Genomic DNA, 26,470 nt, shown 5'->3' on the forward strand with positions numbered 1-26,470 from the left:
TTGAAAGCACAAATTCCTGTGTAAACCAAGCTTGGGCTTGTACTAGGATTCTCTGCCTATTTACAGACTGAGTTTTTATTAATAGTCTAACAGGGTTTCACGGAACTCTCCCCTTCCCACATAGTAGTAGGGGATAATGCACTGTACCACATTATCTATCCCTTTTTTACATTAAAAAAGGTTTATTATTTTCGGATAATATTTCAGGGAAAATGTTTTTTTGTTTGATCTTTTTTTTTTAGATCACCAAATTAGCTGCATATAACACTTGCATCCACAATCTCTGAAAAGTGATTTCTCTAGAACATGTTGAGGGTCTCTTCTCCATGGTCATTTAGGCCTTAAGTTGACTATGATTACTATGTATTCCAGGTTCTGTGGTCCCCTTGTACACAGTAATTTAAATAACTGGGCAATTACCAAATTTAAACATTTAAAGTCCATTTCTTGCACTGTTGTGAAAAAAATTTGAAGTTCAAAGGTGTTGGGATATATTAAGGGTAGGGATGGGCTGAACACCCCCTGTTCGGTTCGCACCAGAACTTTAGAATGGGAAAGTAAGGAAACCAAATAACAAACCTCATTGAAATATATGGGACCCGAACATGAAATATCGAAAGTGCCCATTTTGAAGGCTTATATGCAAGTAATTGGGCATACAAAGGTTATGGGGGTCCAGGTACTGCCCTGGGGGACATGTATCAATGAAAAAAAAGTTTGTAAAAAATGTAGTTTTTCAATGAGCAGTGATTTACTGATGCTTAAAGAGGAAGTAAACTCTCCCACTCTGATGCTTCTTTTCTTTTAGTCCATTATATTAAGTTATTTTTGATTCTAACCTCCATCAACACCAAAAGAAAAGGCACCTCATCCCAGTTGCAATATTTTAAATAATGAGAGAACTCAAAAGGGAAAAAGGGGATTTTTACGGTGCATAATTATTTTAGACAATAGTAGTCCAGGGAAAAGAAAAAAAGAACATAAGGGTTATAAAAACCATATTTTTATTATCAAATATAAAAAATAAAAAAAACAGCACATGACATGTGTTGGGTTAATATCTACTTGTACAAAGTAACACATAACAACTGGTCCATATGGTAACAGATACAAGACTGCTTGTGCTTGATTATCCCAACATGTTTCGCAGTAAGCTTCTTCAGGGGATACACGAGCTAGTAATAACAATGACAAATATTAATTACAAACATGATACAATCTATAACATATATAAAATACATCATATAATTATAGTTTCCACACCCAGGACCTCAAGTTGGTGCTTACCCTTCCCCCATCTCCACAATCCCACGCAGGTGCCCCAAACTTAGGATGGAAAAGGTGTGCACAGTCACACGCTCAACGGTGGGTATAGTGGCTCAAGAGGGCATAGACAGGGACCAGTCTGGACAGTAAAAAAGAAAAAACATGATACACTACCAAACCATTCATTATCTGGTCATACTGAAATAAAAGATTCAATTTTATCTTTTCCAATATTGTCTAGGAATACCTTAAGACAATAGTGGGAGAAACAGGGATTAAATAATCTCCTTCTTCAAGTTTAGTTAGGTAGGCAATCCAAAAAATAAATAGAGTGACAATGATATGATATTGTTTAATTTTATTGAGGATTAAATAGACAAGAAAAGACGAATAATAACCGTGGTTAATAATCAAGGTAATACTTACTGATGTGAGTATAGCCAGGTAGTGTGTCTAAATTGCTTAGATTGCTGTTAGAGATCGTATAAGTCCATATTTAAACATGCTATCACCGCGGTGCATACTAGCCTCCCTCTGCTCACGGCTCTTTTAGTTTGTTGGCTGAAAAAATATATTTATATATACGGACCATAGTCAATATTGACATATGAACGTATTTAGTGTATTAAAATATAAAACGAACGATCTCTGAGCGCCTGTACTTACATATAAAATCCGATAGCATGTCAGATACATCGGACAACTCCGTCAGCTACACTGACAGGATAGAGCCAGCTTTATTTATGTCCCCGTCCATTGAGCCGGCATCTGAAGTCACCGGCTCAACGCGGACACTCAGGACGAAGCCGAAGCTGGATTGGTTCCAGATTACTTTTTTCCAGGTTTAGGAGCCATCCGAATCAATGTGGAGATAACCAGCTCCCTGTGGATTACCAGCTGCTCTTTGTCTTGAGACAGTAATAGGAGGTTGTTGAAATAATGATATAAGAATATTCCCTTTGTCCTGATGAGGGCCACCATGGCCAGAAGAACTTTTGAGAAGACTGGAGATGAGGTTGTTAGCCAGAAAGGGAGGCAGGTGAACTACAGATGCCTTTGCCCGACTTGAGAACGAAGATATTTGTGGAATTTCGTTGCCACAGGCACATGAAAATAGGCATCTTTTAAATTGATTGAGATTAGCCAATCGCCAGGCTGCACGGCTTGTTGGATGGTAGAGAGTCTCCATTTTGAATCTTTATAAACTTGTTTAGGTACATTAGATCTATTACAGGGTATCTTCTAGACATGGGCGCCGTTAAAAAAATTTGTTTCGTTCTGTTCCGTTTCGATTCGTAATAAAATGAATTCGTATTTCGTGTCCGAAATTCCGTTCTGTTTCGTACGAAATACGAATTTACATACGAACGTTCTTTACCATGAATTTAAAGGCAAAAACATTGCTCATTATGCTTATTATGACTTGCAGAAGACTTCTGTGATAGAAGTCAATGTAAGTTGCCTGAAGACATCAGTGAAGGACTTTCCTCTCTGGGCTGCCAAGAAAAGAACAAAATGATACAATGTTTCTTCTTCAATGGGGTGTGTAGAAGTTCTCAGTTTAACCATTTAAAGACTAAATCTTTTTTGACACATGTTGCTTACAAGTAAAAATCCAGTATTTTCTGCTAGAAAATCACTCAGAAGCCCTGAAAATTATATATATATTTTTTAGCAGAGACCCTAGGGAATAAAATAGCAGTTGTTGCAATATTTTATGTGACGCGGTATTTGCGCAGAGGTCTTTCAAACGCAAGTTAGCCCTTTTTTTTTCGGTCGACCTCTAGAAAGCACTGACATTAGCAGCGTGACATACAGCAATGACACCTGCAACCACTATTTTATTCCCTAGGGTCTCTGCTAAAAAAATATATATAATTTTTGGGGCTTCTGAGTGATTTTCTAGCAGAAAATACTGGATTTTTACTTGTAAGCAACAAGTGTCAAAAAAGATTTAGTCTTTGGTTAAACTGAGAACTTCTACACAGGAGTTCAGCCCATTGAAGAAGAAACATTGTATCATTTTGTTCTTTTCTTGGCAGCCTGCCCAGAGAGGATGAAAGTCCTTCACTGATGTCTTCAGGCAACTTACATTGACTTCTATCACAGAAGTCTTCTGCAAGTCATAATAAGCATAATGACTGAAAAACGCGGTAAAAAACGCTGCGAATCGCGGTAAAAAATGCCGCAAAAAAACGCCGCAAAAAACGATGATCCGAAATCCAGAATTCGTAAACAAAAGTTCGTATTCCGTACAGAATTCGGACGCACGGCAATTCGTATTTCGGATCCTCCCGAACGTACGAATTTTGAGAAATTCGTACGAATTTGAGATTCGTACGAAACTAATCGCTCATGTCTAGTATCTTCTGCAGTAGGAAAAGAGGGGAGTATACCCCCTGGAACCCTTCACTTTTCAGGACAGGCACCATGGCCTCCTTTACTACCAGTGACTCCACATAGGACAGTAACACCTGTTTCTTTTCTTTCGACTGTGGAAGTAGAGTGGAAATAAATCTGGCGTGAGGAATACTGGTGAAGGACCATGTATGGCCTATGGAGACCGTCTTGATGGTCCAATAGTCTTAGATTGAGGCCACCCAGATGTGCCGGAAGAGAAGCAGACGCGCTCCCACCTGACCCGCCTTGGCAGGCCCAATCTAAAAATGGCTTAGCCGGTTCTCATCCACTGGACGCCTGGCTCTTAGCAAGTTTCTGGAAAGATGCCTGTCTTCTGTTTCAATTCCTTCTAACATCACGGCCGGGCCTATAAGAGCATGCTCCCCTTGAATGCTCAGTACTATGTCTTCTGTGCTGAGGCCTCTTTTGGCTGAACAGACACCTCTCCTGAGGCAGGAAGCCCAACTTCTCACCCGTGGCCCGTGCTATGGCGTTATCCAGTTTATCACCAAACAGCGAGGACCCTTCAAAGGGGATCCTACACCAGGCCTGCTTGGATGTTGGATCGCCAAGCCAGGGGCGCAACCATAAGGCCCGCTTGGCTGTGACCGAGGACAGCATAGTCCAGGCCGATAGGCGGATAAGGTCGATTGAAGCTTCCTCCAGGAAGGCTAATGCTAGCTTCAGCTCCTGGATTGCGTAGCCCCTAGTCAATTCTTCTGAGACTCCTTTGAACACGGAGTCTACAATCTCCATCCAGACCTCCATGGCCTTGGACATGGCCACAAGGCCAAAGCAAGCTTGCAAGCCATCCCGGCTGACCAGTAGATCCTTTTACGGTCTTGGTCTATTCTTCTCTTAAGTCCATCTTTGAAGGATACCGCATCTTCTAAAGGGAGAGTGACATGTTTAGCTAGTCGCATCAAAGCTGCGTCCACGAAGGGAGCGTTTTCCAGATATTTCCCTTTCTCTGCCTTGAAGGGGTATACTCTGGAAGTTTTATTTGACATAGAGGTCTTTTTGTCTACCTTGCTCCATTCCTTGTCAATAATATCCTTTAAATTCAGTAAGGAGTGGAAAACTGTCACGTTCTTTCCCCGGATGCTTAAAGAATTTTCTCTGTTTAGCTGGAATAGAAGAATCTTCCCACTTAAGGGCCTCTTTATCCGCTTTAATTAGTGGGGAAACCAGGGTGAAATCGAAGCCTCCAAACTCATCTCCCTCCATCTTGCTGTGCAAGGAATCAGGGGAGGAATCATAAGGCTGGTATGGGCCCAGATCCCATATCTGTTACCCTGGGCTTCGACAGCCAGGGTAACAGATAGTATGGTCGACTGGCACCGTCTGTGAGATGTACCCCACTCTTTGAGGGATTGTTGCAACACCCATTTGACTAGCGACTCCATTCGCTGGTTTTCAACTTCTTTTTCCCCTGACCGCCTTGGCATAACAAGGGCGAGATAAGGACTTGCCTTCCGGGACTAGGGTCCCACAACCCCAGCAGGATCTGCGGTCAGAGCGGCTGTCGTGGCGGTGGGTGTGGTGTTTAGAGGAGGAATTGGAACCTCTCCTCTGTTGGGAGGAGAAATGGGAACATCTCCTCTGTTGTTGGGTCCTAGACAGAGAGTCACGTCTGGACCTTGACGAAGGTGGGCGTTGCAGCCTGGCAAGATCCCTGTCATCTTGGACAGTAAGCTGATGGTCTGACCTGAAAGGGCTAAAAAAAGGGAGAAAGGCAAGACATAACGTTAGGGAAAATGACCATTTCCACCTGGACTGGCTCCCCTTCTCACGCCTCACATATCTAAAGCGTGAGGTCTGGTCGCACTGAGGCAGTGATCTGTCCATAGCACCCTGGCGGACGATTAGGTGATGATCCTGCAGTCTGTAGGAGCACTCCTACGTCCTGGAACAAAGGAATACATAGCAGTGCAGATCCCCTTTAAGAGGTATCTCAGCCCCCCACTCTGTCCCATAGCCCCAGGCCAAGCTTACACCAAACTGGGAGCCTGGCGCCTGGAGGAGCTGACACAAAGCTGTTCACGGTGATCCTCGGGTTAGCAGGGGTCTCAGGGATTCAAATATCCCTGCCGATATGACGTCACTGCCTTGCCTGGACTGAGCCTGCGCACAGGTGAGCTGTCGTACAGCGCCTGTGCGGCCGCCGGGTCCCCAGCCACACTGCATGCGTGAAACCAAGCCTCAGCTTCGCCCACAGTTGCGCATCGGGACCATGACCCGGAAGAGAGAACCATATTCTGGAATGCTCCTGCATTTCTGGCACCATAACCACACCAAAAAAAGAAAGGGGAAAAATGTGAAATAGGAAGGGGGGAAAAACAAAGATAAAGGCACAAAAGGGAGTCAAATGGGGCAAAGTCACAGAAACTGCTGCCATGGGAGGAATTCAGACCTGCTAGCCAATGCACCATGCTTGGGCATACAAAGGCCATCCCTACTACAGGACACAGAGGCCTAGAACCACATGGCTGGGCCCTGGGCTGTCTTGATCCTGCCCGGCATCCACCTCGATCGATTTGGTAATGTAAGTGCATCGCTTTGTAGGTCCAAATGAGGAGGACAAAAAAGGAACGCAGTCTCTGGTAGTGGGAGTGGGGTCCTATAGCATTGGAGAGGAGGTAGGGTAAACCCACCCGAAGTCTTCCATGGAGTCTGTCAGGAAAAACTGTTTGAATCCCTAATAATACAGTTTGTATTCCATTATTTATTCAGGATAATTCCAACATTTAGCCTTCTAAGTTCCCATTGTGTGTGTTTTTTAACTTCTGCTGACATTATAGTGTTTCAAAATCCTCTAATTAAAAATGCTGAAAGTTCACCCAATAAATTGCTTCCCATATGGATATTTAACTGCTTCGCGCTATCTGCCGGGAGCAGTGGCGTAACTAGAACCTTCAGGGCCCCGATGCAGGAAACCATGGCGGGCCCCCCCCCCCCCCGACCTCCGGACAGGGCTCTTTTCTCCGAGCCCGATGGTGGAACACCAGGGCCCAGTCCCAAGTGGGTGGCTGCATATAAAGGAACCGATTTAAAAAACATCAATTACAGCCACTGTGCCCATCAAACGCCACCACTGTACCATCTAATGCCACCACTGTACCATCAAATGTCACTACTGTGCCCATCAAACTCTGCCGCTGTGCCCAAATGCCACCGCTGTGCCCATCAAATGCCACCGCTGTGCCCATCAAATGCCGCCACTGTGCCCATCAAATGCTACCACTGTGCCCATCAAATGCTGCTACTGTGCCCATTAAATGCTGCTACTGTGCCCATCAAATGCTGCCACTGTGAATCCCCACTGCCCGCTCACTGTCTGCCCGCCACTTACCCTGTCTTGGTGGGGCAGCGGGTAACGGCCATGAGCGGGGTCCTCCATGCAGCTACTGCCATCCTCATCTCCCGTCCTCTCCTCCTGAAGGGCGTCCAATAGCTGTGTCTATCGTTTCAGCCAATCAAGTGATGGGTAAAAGACCCGCACACCTGATTGGTGGAGAGGCGGTTCAGTGTTAGGAAAGTGAATATTAATTCACTTTTCTAACACACCTGGCTGGGTAGACTGTGAGCGTCAAGCATGGCGCTCGCAGTTCACCTATTTTGAAGCCTATTATAGCCCATGGCTCTAATCAGGCGCTACAAAAACACCCCCCGCCGCTGTAATTCAGGCACCCGGCACCCAAAAGGAACCAGACACCTAAATATGGGGGTGGCAGTGGTGGCCATGGATAGATTCATGCTATGCTATGCATGAATCTATCCATTGGTCATAGAGGGGGTGGAACCTGTGCACCCTTTTGGATGCACCGCCACTGATAAACACATACACACACACATGCATACATACACATACATATATGAACACACACACACATACATACATGCATGCTCTCACACACACATACAAGCATGTTCACACACACACATATAAGCATGCTCACACACACTCACACACATAAAAGCATGCTCACACACACAAGCATGCTCACACACACACACACATACATTAATGCTCACACACACACATACATGCTCACACACACACACATACATACAAGCATGCTCACGCACACAGATATAAGCATGCACGCACACAGATACAAGCATGCTCGCACACACACACATACATGCATGCTCACACACACACATACATGCATGCTCACACACATACATGCATGCTCACACACATACATGCATGCTCACACACATGCATGCTCACACACACACACACACACATACAAGCATGCTCACACACACACACACATACAAGCATGCTCACACACAAGCATGCTCACGCACACACAAGCATGCTCACACACACATACAAGCATGCTCACACACACATACAAGCATGCTCACACACATACATACAAGCATGCTCACACACACGCACATACGAGCATGCTCACACACACATACATAAAAGCATGTTCACACACACACACACACACACAAGCATGTTCACTCATACAAGCATGCTCACACACACACATAAAAGCATGTTCACTCATACAAGCATGCTTACACACACACAAGCATGTTCACTCATACAAGCATGCTCACACACACACACACATAAAAGCATGTTCACTCATACAAGCATGCTCACACACACACATACAAGCATGTTCACTCATACAAGCATGCTCACACACACACACACACATACAAGCATGTTCACTCATACAAGCATGCTCACACACACACATACAAGCATGTTCACTCATACAAGCATGCTCACACACACACATACAAGCATGTTCACTCATACAAGCATGCTCACACACACACATACAATCACAAATACAGTAGATAGGCTTATTAAAAAAAAACAGCAGACATTTACCTCTTCCTGGTGGGTACTGCACTCTAGGGGGAGACAAAGAGCACACACTGCTTTCACTAAGCCTAATGTGAGGAGCTGCCGCACAGTGCCGATTTCAGTTCGGCTGATGATTGTGAGCTCCTCTCAGCCTTCCCTCCTATCGCAGAAGTACAGGGAGCCCTCGGGCCCCCTGCAGCAAGGGGCCCGGTCGCCATGGCGATCTTGGCGACCCCTATAATTCCGCCACTGGCCGGGAGGCCGTCCCTGGACGTCCTCCTGTTTACTTCCGCAATGCACGCTCCCGGGAGTGCGCATCGGGGAAGTTCTGTGCTGGCCGTGTCGCTCGGACACAGCCAGTCACAGATCGCTGTAAACGGCCAATCACAGCGGCCGTTTACAGCGCGATCAGCCTATCCAATGAGAGATGATCTCATATGTAAACATATGAGATCATCTCTCAGCGCCGCTCTCCCTCGACAGCGGTTGAGAAGAGAGAGATGAACGGCTGCAGCGTCCGTAAGTAAAAAAAAGTGCCATCCGCCCCAGTGCCATCCTCCCCCAGTGCCATCCTCCCCCAGTGCCATCCTCCCCAGTGCCATCCTCCCCAGTGCTACCTGCCCCCAGTGCCACCTGTTAGCACTATCTGTCCCCAGTGCCACCTGTTAGTGCTATCTGTCCCCAGTGCCGCCTGTTGTCAGTGCCATTTGTCCCCAGTGCCATCTGTCATCAGTGCCACGTATAAGTGCCATCTGTCATCAGTGCCATGTGTCATCATTGCCACATAGTGCCATCTGTCATCAGTGCCACATATTAGTGCTATCTGTCATCAGTGCCACGTATCAGTGCCATTTGTCATCAGTGCCACCTGTCAGTGTCACGTGCCATCTGTTGTCAGTGCCATCTGTCATCAGTGCCACGTATTAGTGCCATCTGCCATCAGTGCCACGTATTAGTGCCACGTGTCATCAGTGCCACGTATAAGTGCGATCTGTCATCAGTGCCACGTATAAGTGCCATCTGTCATCAGTGCCACATATTAGTGCCATCTGTCATCAGTGCCACGTGTCATCAGTGCCATGTATAAGTGTCATCATTGCTACGTATCAGTGCCATCTGTCATCAGTGTCACGTGTCATTGTCCTGGTGCTCCAGGGCCTTCAAAAGTGTAATAGGTAGTCAACAAGTTAGATGTGTAATTTATGCTCCTAGAACACATGATGGCGCTCCCTGCATGGTGGGCCTCTCTATGTGGCCAGGCTGTGAAAAAGTCCCACACATGTGGTATTGTAATACTCAGGAGGAGTAGCAGAATTTTTTTGGGGGGTGTCATTTGTGGTATACACATGCCATGTGAGAAAAATAACCTATTACAATGACAATTTTGTGAAAAAAAATAAAAAATCTTAATTTTGCAAAGAATTGTGGGAAAAAAATGACAACATCAAAAAGCTCACCATGCCTCTTACTAAATACCTTGGAATGTCTACTTTCCAAAAAGGGGTCATTTGGGGGGTATTTGTACTTTCCTGGCTTGTTCGGGTCACAAGAAATGAGATAGGCCACCAGTACATCAGTTGTGATCAATTTTGTATGATTCGCACCATAGCTTGTAGACTCCCTAACTTTCACAAAGACCAAATAATATCCACTAATTTGGGTTATTTTTACCAAAGACATGTAGCAGTATAAATTGTGGCCAAAATTTATGAAGAAAAATTAATAATTTGCATAATTTTGTCACAGAAACAAAGAAATATGCGTTTTTTTTTCATTTATAGCGCAAAAAATAAAAACCCCAGAGGTCATCAAATACCACCAAAAGAAAGCTCTATTTGTGGGAAAAAAAGGACAATAAATTCATTTGGGTACAGTGTTGCATGACTGAGTAATTGTCATTCAAAGTGTGAGAGCCCCGAAAGCTGAAAATTGGTCTGGGCGGGAAGGGTGTTTAAGTGCCCAGTAAGCAAGTGGTTAAAACACATATCAAAGGGAACCTGTTGAAAAGGAAATACAGGAGCTGTCCTTGCAGCCTTTTTTCTGATGCTGTATACTACAGGGCTGTCATGCTGAACCTGGATTTACTAACGCAGAACAAGTAAAAGCATTTTAGGCATACCTCCCAACTTTTTGAGATGGGAATGAGGAACACCTATCAGCAAAAGTATGCAGGCATAGGACACACCCCCTGCCATGCCCTCTTAAAGGAGAATTGTACAAAAAAATAAGATTGGGTAAACCCACAAGTGCTTTTTTTACCACTACTATTCCTTTATATTGGCTTTTGAAATTTACAAATGCAGCAAAATTTTGAAATCAGATGAAAGATTTAGCACTGGGAACCACTTTTTTGTGTATTTTATATACATCTATATAGTTTAGAACAAAATAAAGGGAAAAATGAGAAGGAATGAGGGACAGAGGGACTTTGCCCCAAATCAGGGACAGTTCCTCAAAATCAGGGACAGTTGGGAGCTATGATTTTAGGTACCCCAAGACACTGAGGTACAGATGATTGTCGGAGGTCAGTGTCTCACCTAGTAATGAAGAATGACAGCCCTTTGGCCTATAACACAACAAAGCCAAACACATCAGATTGTTTTCTTTATTCTCTACCTAGCAGGGGCGGCCCATCCATAGGGGGCAAAACAATATAAAGTTGGCGCACAAATGACTGGACTCTTTAAGAGCGCTTGGCTATCTCGTGGGATGTTCGTTTATTTAAATAAATGTCCTGTAGATGGTCTCAATGTGCGGCTGTTAACCCATTATGGACTTGGCAAAAAATGGATGCAGCAGAAAAAACGATCAAAAACAGCGCATCAAAGGGACTAGTAGATTGATGTGAAAAAGACTTTAAAATGTCATTTATTAAATGTAAACAATGAACACAGACATCTGATCCCTGCAGGATCTAAAACACATAAAAAACACCAATCATAAAACGGACAGATGTTTGATAATGAAAAGCTCCTCAGATCTCTCAATTAAAACTTTGGAAAGGTGAAAACCAAAGACCAATGTGCACAGCTATCGAATGCCTAATGAATGCAATCAAACATCTGAAAGAACCCAGAGCGTTGTATGAAAAGTCAGTGTAAACGAATGGAACAACGTTCCTAGGGACACTCACTTCATAGGTGTTCAATGGGCTGCAGAGCTGATGAGTCCAGTCTGATGACCGAGGGGGAGGTGTTTATTTCAGCTCCATCTGAAGCGTTCGGCTTGGAGGCAGAGGTGTAATGCTGCACGCTGGGTGGTAAGGATCAAGCTTAGTCACCAGATGATATCAGCTGTACACATAGGCAGCTTAGAGAACGCTGCACTGCTTGCAGCGCCGCTTGTCCGAGCGGCTGTGGATCACATGAGAGGCTTGTCACGTGGAAGGCTGTGAAGGGGAAGGTTGCTATGCCGACTCTCCTGCTTACATGTTTCGCGCTCCTGCGCTTTGTCAAAGCGCAGGAGCGCATTACACCTCTGCCTCCAAGCCGAACGCTTCAGATGGAGCTGAAATAAACACCTCCCCCTCGGTCATCAGACTGGACTCATCAGCTCTGCAGCCCATTGAACACCTATGAAGTGAGTGTCCCTAGGAGTGTGTCTAGGAACGTTGTTCCATTCGTTTACACTGACTTTTCATACAACGCTCTGGGTTCTTTCAGATGTTTGATTGCATTCATTAGGCATTCGATAGCTGTGCACATTGGTCTTTGGTTTTCACCTTTCCAAAGTTTTAATTGAGAGATCTGAGGAGCTTTTCATTATCAAACATCTGTCCGTTTTATGATTGGTGTTTTTTATGTGTTTTAGATCCTGCAGGGATCAGATGTCTGTGTTCATTGTTTACATTTAATAAATGACATTTTAAAGTCTTTTTCACATCAATCTACTAGTCCCTTTGATGCGCTGTTTTTGATCGTTTTTTCATCCATAGGGGGCGCCTGGGCACTGCACCCCCCTCCAAGCAGTCAAAAAAAAGCTGGCCCTTTAAAAAAAAAAAGTCCTTAAGTGCACTGTGTTGGGACACCGGACACAGTCCGACGCCGGACACATTGCACCAATGGGAAGTGCCACGTCTGTGCAATCACGAGATTGCAGACGTGTCGCTTCATTTGCGGGCGTTTACCCGCCTTGCAGCGCTTTGTGAAGCACGGAATAGCTTCCGCCCGTTCGTAGTATATATTGCTACGGCCGGGCGGTTTGATTGACATCTGAGATGATGTCACTTCCTGTTTTCTCTCTCCAATTGCGCCCAGGAGAGAGGAACCAGGAAGTATGAGGAGACATCGCTGGAGAGGACAACACACTGCAAGGTAAGTAAGGGGGGTTTGATGTGAGGCTGCTGCAACTTGGTGGGACACATGCTGCTGCAACTTGGTGACACCTTCTTCTGCAACTTGGTGACACATTCTGCTGCAACTTGGTTACACATGCTGCTGCAACTTGGTGACACATTCTGCGGCAACTTGGTGGGATACATGCTGCTGCAGCATGGTGACACATTCTGCTGCAACTTGGTGACACATTCTTCTGCAACTTGGTGACACATGCTGCTGCAACTTGGTGATACATTCTGCTGCAACTTGGTAACACATTCTGCTACAACTTGGTGACACAGTCTGCTGCAACTTAGTGACAAATGCTGCTGCAACTTGGTGACACATTCTGCTGCAACTTGGTGACACATGCTGCTGCAACTTGGTGGGACACATGCTGCTGCAACTTGGTGGGACACCTGCTGCTGCGACTTGGTGGGACACCTGCTGCTGCAACTTGGTGGGACACATGCTGCTGCAACTTGGTGGGACACATGCTGCTGCAACTTGGTGGGACACATGCTGCTGCAACTTGGTGACACATGCTGCTGCAACTTGGTGGGACACATGCTGCTGCAACTTGGTGACACATAATGCTGCAACTTGGTGGGACACATGCTGCTTTAACTTAGTGGCAATTTGGTGGGATGCATGCATCTTCAATTTAGTGGGACACATGCTGCAATTGATGGTGACACATGCTGCTGCAATTTGGTGGTGACACATGCTGCTGCAATTTGGTGGTGACACTTGCTGCTGCAAGTTGTTGGGACACATGCTGCTGCAATTTGGTGATGACACATGCTGCTGCAATTGATGTTGACACATGCTGCTGCAATTTGGTGGTGACACATGCTGCTGCAATTTGGTGGGACACATGCTGCTGCAATTTCATAGTGACACATGCTGCTGCAATTGATGGTGACACATGCTGCTGCAATTTTGTGGTGACACATGCTGCTGCAATTGATGGTGACACATGCTGCTGCAATTTGAACTGTGACACATGCTGCTGCAATTAGATGGGGACCCATGCTGCTGCAATTTGGTGATGACACATACTGCTGCAATTGATGGGGACACAGGCTGCATTTGGTGGGACACAGGCTGCATGTAAGGAGGGACTCTGCTGGGGACACCTGATGGCATCTGGTGGTAGGCGACGTGGCTAGTGACACGCTCAGGGCTCCCACTGATTCTGCATTATGGTGAGTTGAATGATTTCATTTTATATTACAATGTTATAATATAAATAATGCTCTTCAATTATCCTGACACCATAACAACCATGGTGCCGGGATGATTGAAGTGCTAACACCAGGTGTTTGAAATATCTTTATCTGCTGATTGTTAAACTTTCTAGAATACACATATTTCTATTGTTGTGTAGGATCTGTCCCTGCTGTCCCTCCATCCCTCTCTCCCTCTGCCTCCGTCCCTCGTTCATCTCAGACACTAACCACACCACCTTAGAGCCACGCCCACTATTTTGTTGAAACCAGGCCCATGGGAGGGGTCAAAAAGAAAGGGCGGGGTCTGGCGCCCCCCCCATCCTAAAACTTCACCAGCCGCCACTGCTATCTATGCAAGTTTCCAAATGAGTCACTCTATGTGAAAACTGGCACGAGTAATACAAATATAACAGTCTTGTTAGAAATTCTGTATATAGTATATAGACCAACAGAACAGACAGACAGTACACAGTCCATATGGGCTTTGCTGCTTAACTGCTTAAGGAAACAGGAAACTTTATTATAAAGAAAAGACATAGAGTTTAACCATAGATGCAGCTACAAACTTTTAAACACTACCATCTACTGGCTGATGTAGTTGTTGCACAAAATACATGAACAATGTATTCCAACAACACCACTAAACAACTACTCCTTGCATTAGTCCCATTTCGGATCTCAGTTCAATAAATCTATTTCTTGTAAGCGATTTTGTCAAAGCATCTGCAAACGTCATGAGCAGCTCTGATCCATTTGTTTCTCATCAGTTGGAAGTATTTGCATCTCATCCTGTGAATCTGGCTCTGGTTTTAATGCTACGCAAGCAATATAGGACAGGCATTTGTCTGGGATGCCGTTATTGCTTCTGGGGGATTGCCTGATTGAAGGCTTTGTGGTCTGGTTTCTTCTTCTACAGCATTTAGATTGTCTGTGTTTAATTTCTATTTCTGTTACTTTGTCGCTTATCTTCATGTGACACTGATGTGGAATTTCCCTCGGTTTCAAAAGTTTGTGTTAGTTCAGGAAATTTTGAACACACTTTTTTTTGAACACACACAAGTTTAATTGACAATGACACCTTAACTGCTTGCCACCCGCTGGCCGTCATATGACGGCCAGGCAGCATGGCTCTTGTTCTGGGTGGGCGTCATATGACGGCCGTCCATTTAAATGGGGCATGCTAGCGATTGTGTGCACGCAGCCCTGTACCTTCGGTGGCGGTGTGTCACAAAGACACTGCTCGCCACCTAGGGGGGTGAACAGCCATTGGGCATGGCTATTTACCACGTGATCCCAGGAACATTGCTCATCACCGACGCTGATAAACAGCCACTGGCCGGTGGCTGTTTACCTCATGACCGGCTGTGATCCTTTCACAGCCAATCATTAAATGTAAACACAGAGCCGTAACGAGAAGTTACTGGGTTCTCCTCCTCACACACCGATTGTGTGTGAGAAGGAGATTGCGGTAACACCTCGCTAGCGCTTACAGTGTACATCAACACACACTGATTTCCCAATAAAGAGGACCTGTCACCACCCATCAAAGTACCTGTGACCAGCCATCAAAGTACCTGTCACCACCCATCAAAGTAACTGTCACAGTTCATTTGAGTACCCGAGTACCTGTCACAGTACATCAGAATACCTGAGTACCTGTCACAGTTCATTTGAGTACCCAACTACCTGAGTACCCGTCACAGTTCATCTGAGTACCTGAGTACCTGTCACCGTTCATCTGAGTACCCGAGTACCTGTCACAGTCCATCTGAGTACCTGAGTACCTGTCACAGTTCATATGAGTACGGAGCACCCGAGTACCTGTTACCGCCCTTCAGAGTACCTGAATATCAGTCACCAGCACATCAGAGTACCCGAGTACCTGTCACCAGCCCATCAGAGCACCCGAGTACCTGTCTGCAGCTCATCAAGTTACCCGAGTACCTGTCTCTAGCCTATCAGAGTACCCGAGTACCTATCTGCAGCCCATACCTCATAGAATATATACATTGGGATGTTTTCTTTCCAAAATGGGGTTAATTTGTGGGTAATTCCACTGTTCTGGTGCTCCAGGACCTTCAAAAGTGTGATAGGTAGGAATAAAATAAGATCTGTAATTTATGCTCCTAGAACGCCTGTAGGTACTTCTTCAATGTTGGGCCTCTGTATGTGGCCAAGCTGTATAAAAGTCTCACACATATGGTATTGACATACTCGGGAAGAGTAGCAGAATGTATTTTGGGGTGTCATTTTTGCTACATACATGCTATGTGTTAGAAATATCTTATAAATTGACAACTTTGTGTATATATATATATATATTCCAAAAACTTCTGGAAAAAAAATGATCTGTTCAAAGGACTCATTATGCCTCATAGATTATACATTGGGGTGTTATCTTTCCAAAATGGGGTCATTTTGTGGGCGTTTCCATTGTCCTGGTGCTCCAGGGCCTTCAAAAGTGTAATAGATGGTTGAGAAATGAGATGTGTCATTTATGCTTGTAGAAAGCCTGAAGGTGTTACTTCAATGTTGGGCCTTTGTATATGGCCAGGCTGTGTAAAAGTCTCACACATGTTGTATCTCTATACTCAGGAAGACTAGCAGAATGTATTTCAAGGTGTAATTTGTTGTATGCATATGCTGTGTGTGAGAAATAACCTGATAATATGACAATTTTGTAAAAAAAAAGAAAAAAAATCTTCATTTTGCAAAGAATTGTGGGGAAAAATGACAACTTAAACAAACTCACCATGCTACTTACTTAATACCTTGGAATGTCTACTTTCAAAGAAATGAGATACACCTGATGTACTGAAGGCCTGATCAGATGTGATCAGTGATTGGCACCATAGTGTGTAGACTCTATAACTTTCACAAAGACCAAATAATATACACTAATTTTAGTTATTTTTACAAAAACTATGTAGCAGCATAAATTTTGGCCAAAATTTATGAAGAAAAATGACTAATTTGCAAAGTTTTATGACAGAAACAAAGAACAAGACATTTTTTTCACAAAATGTACGGCCTTTCTTTATTTATAGCACAAGAAAATAAAAAAACTCACTAGTGATTATACCACCAAAAGAAAGCTCTATTTGTGTGATGCAAATTTCATATGGGTACAGTGTTGCATGACTAATTGTCATTCAAAGTGTGAGAGTGCTGAAAGCTGAAAATTGGTCTGGGCAAGAAGGGGGGGGGGGGGGGGTACATGCCCTGTATTGAGGTGGTTAATGATGGTTACTTTGTTTGTGTCTTGGTGTAGAATTCTGTATCTTTTTTGAGATTCACTGTATTGCACAAGTACACCTTCTTTTGAGCAAGCATCCCATTTTGTACATTTTTCTATTGGGATGTGCACATAGGCTTTGCTTCCAAAAATGTTTAGATGGTTCAAATTTGGGACCCTTCCACAGTTTTCTTCCACCATTTCCTGGTAATTTTGGAGATAGCATGCAGTCATAATTGCCTTCCCCCAGTATGTGGTTGGCATATCTGCATCAAACAGCATGGTTCTTCCACTCTCACAGAGTTCATTCTTTCTGCAACCCCATTTTGTTCTGGGATATATGGTACAGTAGTTTAAAATATTATGCCATGTTTTCTGAGAATCACCTGCATATTCAGTTGCCTTGTCTGTACACAATACACTTGACATTTTGCTAAATTTGTTGCTTAATGTAAAGATCTGAATAAACTAGGTCTAGGGAATTAAATTTTTAGCTCTGCTGTTACTCTGCTTTGGAAAGGCTTTTCTGGCAATCTCCCCTTCTATACAGCTGGTGCATTTTATTGTTTGATCACAGTGACTCATTTTTATTCGACTTGCACAATCATTCTCAGTTAAAGTGTTACTAAACCCAGGACCCTGTATTCATTATAGCTTGTCTCCCACAATACATAGAACATGGGAATATAATTATTTTAGTAAATATCTGCTTAATACCCTTTCTCATCAGCAGTATATAGCAGTCTTGTGACTTCTATCAGTGTTCAGCCAAGCACTGGTTAAAGAGGAGTTTTCTGACTGTCATATGAGACCAAAATACCCCTGACCCTCTGTCTGGACAATGCTTATTGGGCCTATGCTGATCACATGCACTCTCCCAAGAAAAAAAATCTCTAGCAATACACACCAAACTGAGCATTTGCAGCCTGACTCCAAAGACTCTGTGTTATCAGGAAATTATCAGGGGACGGTGAAAGGAGGGGAGGATCAGAGAAATCAGGATCAAACAGCCTTTGTACACAATGTGGAGGATTAACCCCTTAGGTGCCACATTGAGTATAACAAGCATGCTTTACTGCATGTACAGACTGATTTTACTGTTGTGGGTTTAGTAACAGTTTAATTTCTTTATTATGTCAGGACTTCTGTGCCCAAGCCGTCTATGCACTGTGTGAATGCAGTTTGAATGTTTTTCCTCCATGGCTGTATTACCCACCTCATTGCAGTTCAGCTGATACAGTTCATCTGTAATTTTAACCTTTGCAAGTAAGATATCCCCTTTTGTGATGGCACCCCGGGCATCTTGGAAGGTCAATACCTTGCCTTGTTTCGTGAGTGTCTTCTTGCGCCTCCCTTTCCTCTCCCCTATCTCTATATAAACCCTGCTGATGATGGCCAGATTATTTGCCTGATGAAGGAACACACATGCTTGGAACGCGAGAACTGAAGCCACGCCCCCTGTTCTCAAGCAGCTGACATGCCCGCTGACGTGCCCTGCTGACGTGCCTGCTGTAAAATCTGCCAGCCTTGGAGTTAGCGGCCAGGGACTGATCCATCACTGCTGCCCAGTTGGAATCGAGGGAACACCCAGGACATCTAACAGAACCATACAACCTATGCCTGTATACCCCTGCTCAAATGTGAGTTTACTTTTAAAGCCAATTAACCACTTGCCGACCGCCGCACGACGATATACGTCGGCAGAATGGCACGGGCAGGCATATGGGCGTATATATAAGTCCCTGCCTGCCCGCGGGTGGGGGGCCCGATCGGGCCCCCCCCCGGTGCCTGCGGCGGTCGGCATTCCGTCGAGAGCGATCCGGGATGAGGGGGCGGCCATTCATTCATGGCCACCCCCTCGCGATCGCTCTCGACGAATGGAAATCCCCGGTGACATCACTTCCTCTCCTGTAATGTAAACACAGGAGAGGAAGTGATGTATTCTCTCCTCCGTGTCGGTATTTTTCGTTCCGACACGGAGGAGAGCGGATCGGTGAGTTGCACCAACACTCTACACACACAGTAGAACATGCCAGGCACACTCACACCCCCCCTTTACCCCCCGATCACCCCCCCAATTACCCCTGCCCCCCAGTCACAGTGACACCAATGTCATTTTTTTTTTTTTTTTTTTTGCATTGGTGTCATTTGTGACTGTAATAACTGTTAGGGCAGTTAGAGTTAGCCCCCTTTAGTTCTAATGTGCCCCCCTAACCCCCCCCAATAAAGGTTTAACCCCGTGATCACCCCCCGTCGCCAGTGTCACTAAGGCTGGGTTCACATTGCAGCGGTTTATGAGAACGAATGTGATTCGCACCGCACTGCAGTGCAAATCACATCCGATCTCTGTGCGATTCGAGTTCAGCCATTCGCCGCACCCGCCGCACCCGCCACACCCGCCGCACCCGCCGCAAATTCGCACGGGACCCTTTTTTTGGCCCGCAGCAGAATCGGATCGCATGGGTGTTCACACCATGCGATCCGAGTTTGCAGATCGCACTGCGATATGCGAACTGATCTGGGGGTGTCAGTAACATTTCACTGACACTCCCAGCAGTTCGCATAGGGCAGTGTGAACTGCCGCCGGGAGGCATGCGATGCGGGAACCCGCCGCGGATTCGCGGCGTTTCCGCATCGCTCCAGTGTGAACCCAGCCTAATAAGCGATCATTTTTCTGATCGCCGTATTAGTGTCACAGGTGACGCTAGTTAGGCAGGTAGGTATTTAGGTTCGCCGCAGCTTTTTATAGCGCCAGGGACCCCCATATACTACCGCATAAAGCCCCCTGATTGCCCCCTAGTTAACCCTTTCACCTGTGATCACCATATAACTGTTACAGGTGACGCTGGTTGGTTAGTTATTTTTTTATAGTTTCAGGGCACCCGCCATTTATTACCTAATAAAGGTTTAACCCCCTGATCACCCGGCGGGTGTCATTTGTGACTAATAACTGTTAGGGCAGTTAGGGTTAGCCCCCTTTAGTTCTAAGGTACCCCCCTAACCCCCCCAATAAAGGTTTAACCCCGTGATCACCCCCCGTCGCCAGTGTCACTAAGGCTGGGTTCACATTGCAGCGGTTTGAGAACGGATGTGATTCGCACCGCACTGCAGTGCAAATCACATCCGATCTCTGTGCGATTCGAGTTCAGCCATTCGCCGCACCCGCCGCACCCGCCGCAAATTCGCACGGGACCCTTTTTTTGGCCCGCAGCAGAATCGGATCGCATGGGTGTTCACACCATGCGATCCGAGTTTGCAGATCGCACTGCGATATGCGAACTGATCTGGGGGTGTCAGTAACATTTCACTGACACTCCCAGCAGTTCGCATAGGGCAGTGTGAACTGCCGCCGGGAGGCATGCGATGCGGGAACCCGCCGCGCATTCGTGGCGTTCCCACATCGCTCCAGTGTGAACCCAGCCTAATAAGCGATCGTTTTTCTGATCGCTGTATTAGTGTCACAGGTGACGCTTGTTAGGCAGGTAGGTATTTAGGTTCGCCGCAGCTTTTTATAGCGCCAGGGACCCCCATATACTACCGCATAAAGCCCCCTGATTGCCCCCTAGTTAACCCTTTCACCAGTGATCACCATATAACTGTTACAGGTGACGCTGGTTGGTTAGTTATTTTTTTATAGTTTCAGGGCACCCGCCATTTATTACCTAGTCTCACTAGTGTACCCCTAAATTTAGGGGTGTCTACTTTCCAAAATGGGGTCATTTGGGGGGGGGTTTGTGCCATCTTGGCATTTTATGGCCTTCAAAACTGTAACGCCCTTAGAAAGCCTGAAGGCGGTGCTTGGTTTTCGGGGCCCCGTACGCGGCTAGGCTCCCAAAAAGTCCCACATATGTGGTATCCCCGTACTCAGGAGAAGCAGCAGAATTTATTTTGGGGTGTCATTTCACATATGCCCATGGCATGCGTGAGCAATATATCATTTAGTGACAACTTTGTGAAAAAAAAAAAAAAAAAAAAAAGTTTGTAATTTTCCCGCAACTTGTGGCAAAATATAAAATATTCCATGGACTCAACATGCCTCTCAGCAAATAGCTTGGGGTGTCTACTTTCTAAAATGGGGTCATTTGTGGGGGTTTTGTGCCATCTTGGCATTTTATGGCCTTCAAAACTGTAATAGGTAGTGAGAAGTGAACTCAAAAATTTACGCCCTTAGAAAGCCTGAAGGCGGTGCTTGGTTTTCGGGGCCCCGTACGCGGCTAGGCTCCCAAAAAGTCCCACATATGTGGTATCCCCGTACTCAGGAGAAGCAGCAGAATTTATTTTGGGGTGTCATTTCACATATGCCCATGGCATGTGTGAGCAATATATCATTTAGTGACAACTTTGTGAAAAAAAAAAAAAAAAAAAAAAAGTTTGTAATTTTCCCGCAACTTGTGGCAAAATATAAAATATTCCATGAACTCAACATGCCTCTCAGCAAATAGCTTGGGGTGTCTACTTTCTAAAATGGGGTCATTTGTGGGGGTTTTGTGCCATCTTGGCATTTTATGGCCTTCAAAACTGTGATAGGTAGTGAGAAGTGAACTCAAAAATTTACGCCCTTAGAAAGCCTGAAGGCGGTGCTTGGTTTTCGGGGCCCCGTACGCGGCTAGGCTCCCAAAAAGTCCCACATATGTGGTATCCCCGTACTCAGGAGAAGCAGCAGAATTTATTTTGGGGTGTCATTTCACATACGCCCATAGCATGTGTGAGCAATATATCATTTAGTGACAACTTTGTGTAAAAAAAAAAAAAAAAAATTTTTTTTTTCAATGGGCTCAACATGCCTCTTATCAATTTCCTTAGGGGGTCTACTTTCCAAAATGGGGTCATTTGGGGGGGTTTTGTACTGCCCTGCCATTTTAGCACCTCAAGAAATGAGATAGGCAGTCGTAAACTAAAAGCTGCGTAAATTCCAGAAAACGTACCTTAGTTTGTAGATGTGACAACTTTTGCGCAAACCAATAAATATACAATTATTGACTTTTTTTTTACCAAAGACATGTGGCTGAATACATTTTGGCCTAAATGTATGACTAAAATTGAGTTTATTGGATTTTTCTAATAACAAAAAGTAGAAAATATCATTTTTTTTCAAAATTTGCGGTCTTTTTACGTTTATATCGCAAAAAATAAAAATCGCAGAGGCAATCAAATACCATCAAAAGAAAGCTCTATTTGTGGGAAGAAAAGGACGCAAATTTTGTTTGGGTACAACATTGCATGACCGCGCAATTACCAGTTAAAGCAGCGCAGTGCCAAAGTGTAAAAAGACCTCTGGTCATTTACCAGCAAAATGGTCCGGTCTGAAAGTGGTTAAAGCCTTTTAAACTAACATATTACACTTAGAGTGGCACTGCTCTCTCTTCCTTCTTCTAATTACCATAGAGTCTCTTCTGCTCTCCTGAGCTGGCTGCCGCTATCAACACCGACCAGAACCTTTAATACAGGTCTGAATTCAGAAGGAAATTGACTAAGCTTCCAAATACTAACTGGACTTCTATCATTGTTGTTGCATATATATCTCACTAGCTGCCACTGCCAGCGCTCTATCCTACCCTCCTTACTCTTAGGTTTATCTGCCTCTGCCAGAGGCCATGTTAGTACGCTATTAAAAGAGATTTAAAGATGTAAAAAGTTGTAATAAATTTAATAGGTTTAAAGGCACGGAAGAAACCGGTTAATCTAGCCATACACAAGCAATCAAATCAAAATGATCTATTTACCATAGCCTAGGTATATACTGTAACATTACATACACAAGGTACTTCAATCGATTCTGATGCAAGCTTCTGTGGTGGTAAACATATATTGCTGCTCACTCTTCTTCCATCCTCCAGCTTTGTGTGTTCTTCCCAAAAACATGGCCATATAATCTCACTTTCTGCCTCCCTCTATTTCCTAATAACATAACTTTCTGTTTAATCAGATTTCAGACAAGCTGGATTCATTAGCATTTAAATGGAGGAAACCCAACTCTTAACTGAACTATCAATGGAGTAAAAAATCAAAAAAGGAACTGATTCAGACCTCCATCAACACCCCATTACATGGCACCTCATCCCTATTAGAAATATCAATAAAAAAATTTTTTGGAAAGACCAAACCAGGGAAATGGGACATTAATGGTGCAGTACTCAGAAAGAAAAATTATATATATAAAAGTTTAATAAATATTTTATTATAACAATCCCATAAAAACAAAAAAGCAACCTATATAGTCATACTAGAATGTTGTATACAATTTTGTGGTCCCGCAAGAGGTATGGTTGAGGTAGTTGTGATTGATTTATCCCGACATGTTTCGCTTATTGCTTCATCAGAGGATAAGCCAACTACCAAAATAACAAAATCAAACAAAAGAAAAAACAGCAATTAAGTTCACAATATCCAATTCTAAAGACAATTTACATAGTTTTGTACATATAGCCAACATATATATTGTTGATAAAAGGCACGAGTAAGGCTCAAAAAATGGAAAGGTATGCTCACCCCCACTTCACCACCCCATTCACCGCCAGAAGGATCTTCCAGATGATATAAAAGATGCAGGACAACAAGCCCGACAGCCAAGTGATATAGCAAGGAGGGCACAGACAGCGACTAATCGGAACAAATTGATAAGAGGAAATATAAATTTTTGTAATATTAAGATATTTTATGGGGGTCAATTATTCTAACATTTTAATTATATTACAAAATGAATTCAGCATATACCCTATCCCAATTCCATTTTATTTATCACTGACCCTATAGGCATACATAATGGAGAAGAGAAAAATACCTCTCCAAATATTCATTGTAACAATATCAGTTAGTCATAGGTCTATTATACTTTTTAAAGCAAATGTTATTTTTTTAAAAGCATTAATTAATCTTATAATAATATCAGCTTATTCTATCATATCCAGCAATCATTTTGGTTTAATCATTATGCCTTTTTGTGTACTAAGGGAGCAAATTTATTTTAATTCGTCAACTTACATAGTCAAAGATGAAATAGGGATTCCTTTTTACGATCCACGAGTTTATTGTTAAACCAACAAAAGTATCCAGAAACCCCTTCAAAGTAAGCTAAACCACAAAAGATAGCGCACCCAGCAAGCTTCACAGCCTGTTTACAGGGTGTCTAGAATATAAAGAAAAAATATATTGTAAGTCAATTGATACTTAGAAAGAGGTATTCCAAGAGATACATTGTTAAGGATTATATACTAACCATTTTTAAGGCATGAACTTCCTCCTAGCACGGCTCCTCCACAACTGAGCCGGATATAATCATGTCCCAATATATAAGACCGCTATCCATCGAGCCGGCGTCTGATGTCACCGGCTCGATGCGGACGCCTAAAGCAGCAATGCGCATGCGCAAGGGGGACAAGATGGAACGGGAAACTACATTTCCCATAATGCAACCGTGCAATCACCGGCATCCAACGTCACGCTGAAAGAGAACAGCGAAAACACGGCTAGTGCGGCACTCAAAGCAGCACACTCCCACTGCCCTTTGATGTCAAACTCCCCAAACTAATACGCAGGCATTGCTGCTAACACACGGACATCTCGCTCGGCGAGACATGATCAAACCGAGCTAAGATGTCCTTGGGCGTCCATATGCTCCTCCCTAATGCCACAGTGACACAGGCCGCAGACCAGAAGCAATGCATCTAGAATAGAGATTACATGCGATTCTCCAAAAAGGGGAATCGCATGGTGAGTAGGCGGCGATGGGGGGGAAATATAAGAAGGAGGGAAAGAGGGGGGGGAAGAACACCCCCATATGTCAATGGGTCCGATCGCGATCATGGACCAGACTGATCGCTAAGTCGGGGTACATAATGGAGTAACACAATTAACCCTTTAGCTTTCAGATGATAGAAAAAAATGATATTCCATATTTGCTACAAAAGTTGATAAAATAGCCATAGCGACACACCAACTTGGCTCCTGTAGAGATACTTATATTTCTATGAGTAATAAATAAATAAGGCTCAGATGAAAGTACTTATTGCTGACATCTACTCTGCCTCAATTGTCTCGCCGGTTCCTCCAGCTGACCTCCATGTCCTTACTGTATCCTGTAATAAATGATGGTCAGAGGGAAGAACCAGTAAGAGCTGTGGTGGACCTTGGAGGCTTAATATAAATATTTATTTTCATCAGAGAGGAATTCAGCTGCATGGACAGCAATAAAGGTGAGTGTGTACACTCTTCTTTAAAGGGTATACTGTGATTTAAAATGTTTACCATAGCAGTGGTCTTGTCCACTGTAGTTCACAAAATTTCATACACCGTTACCCTGACGAGTTTCGTCTTAAAAAGACATCATCTGAGACCCTACAGTGGACAAGACCAGAGGCGTACAATTTGTGTGGATTGCGCAGATTCCATGGGATGGGTGAGCAGTGTGGTGAACCGTAGAGAACCTGATGAGCCTGCTGAGTCTTGTATTTTATGCCTAATGGAGAATTGCGTTTGTGAGTTTATATTTTGCTGTTTTATTGCAATAAAATTAATTGATGTTTGATGGAATTACACTATATATGGTTCCATCTTTTTCTCATACAACAAACGTTGGGGAGGATTGAAGCTGTGGTGACAACAGGATTAAACGGGAGATGACAAATAGCCAAAAACCAGTGCCGACGAGTTCAATGTGTGTATGATACGTTGATTTCACCGGTGCATTTCGGTAAGAATATTACCAAAAGGGGGTCTTCACTGATCACAAGCCTCCTATGTTTGGAATTCACATGTGAAAGTGGTGTGGAAAACACGGTGGTGGTGAAGAAATTCCAACATAAAGAACATACTCTGTAGAATTCTTCTTTGGACTATTTGCACACACAGCTATGGCGATGTGTTGTTAATGAACTATTTCAGTAATTGGTCTATGCAACATATTCGCACATCATTTGCATCTTGTAATTGAGAGTCAGCGAATATCTACTCACTAACGAGTGTATTCATTGTTTGTTGTTATTAGCGCTGCTGTCCAGTATAATAGTAGGTGTTCAGGAGACCGTGAGGTTTTATGACATCTTATCTGTTCACCGGATAATTGTTTCTTTTATTTCATGAATGCATTTTTAGGAATGATAAATATAAGCAGCTGCTGAGTTTATAATTCCACAGCCCCCAATAGACACACATTTTGTGTATATACGTGCTTGTGTTTATACAT

The 26,470-nt window shown here is 44.1% G+C and overlaps 1 long non-coding RNA gene across 2 annotated transcripts; it reads right to left on the reverse strand.

Moving 5' to 3' along the window:
* Positions 1-1,036: 1,036 nt before the first annotated feature.
* Positions 1,037-24,347, reverse strand: LOC143976070 (uncharacterized). 2 transcript variants are annotated; one of them, XR_013272490.1, is made up of 4 exons: positions 24,271-24,347; positions 23,779-23,889; positions 1,288-1,405; positions 1,037-1,175 (listed from the first exon to the last, which is right to left on the reverse strand). It is a non-coding gene; the product is annotated as an uncharacterized LOC143976070 (long non-coding RNA). The 2 variants fall into 2 exon arrangements; XR_013272489.1 differs by lacking the exons at positions 1,037-1,175; positions 1,288-1,405 and adding an exon at positions 23,448-23,621.
* Positions 24,348-26,470: the final 2,123 nt, after the last annotated feature.

This window comes from Lithobates pipiens, unplaced genomic scaffold (assembly GCF_037356315.1).
Source record: "Lithobates pipiens isolate NorthernLeopardFrog02 unplaced genomic scaffold, aLitPip1_a1.2 Scaffold_13, whole genome shotgun sequence".
Classification (NCBI taxonomy): domain Eukaryota; kingdom Metazoa; phylum Chordata; class Amphibia; order Anura; family Ranidae; genus Lithobates; species Lithobates pipiens.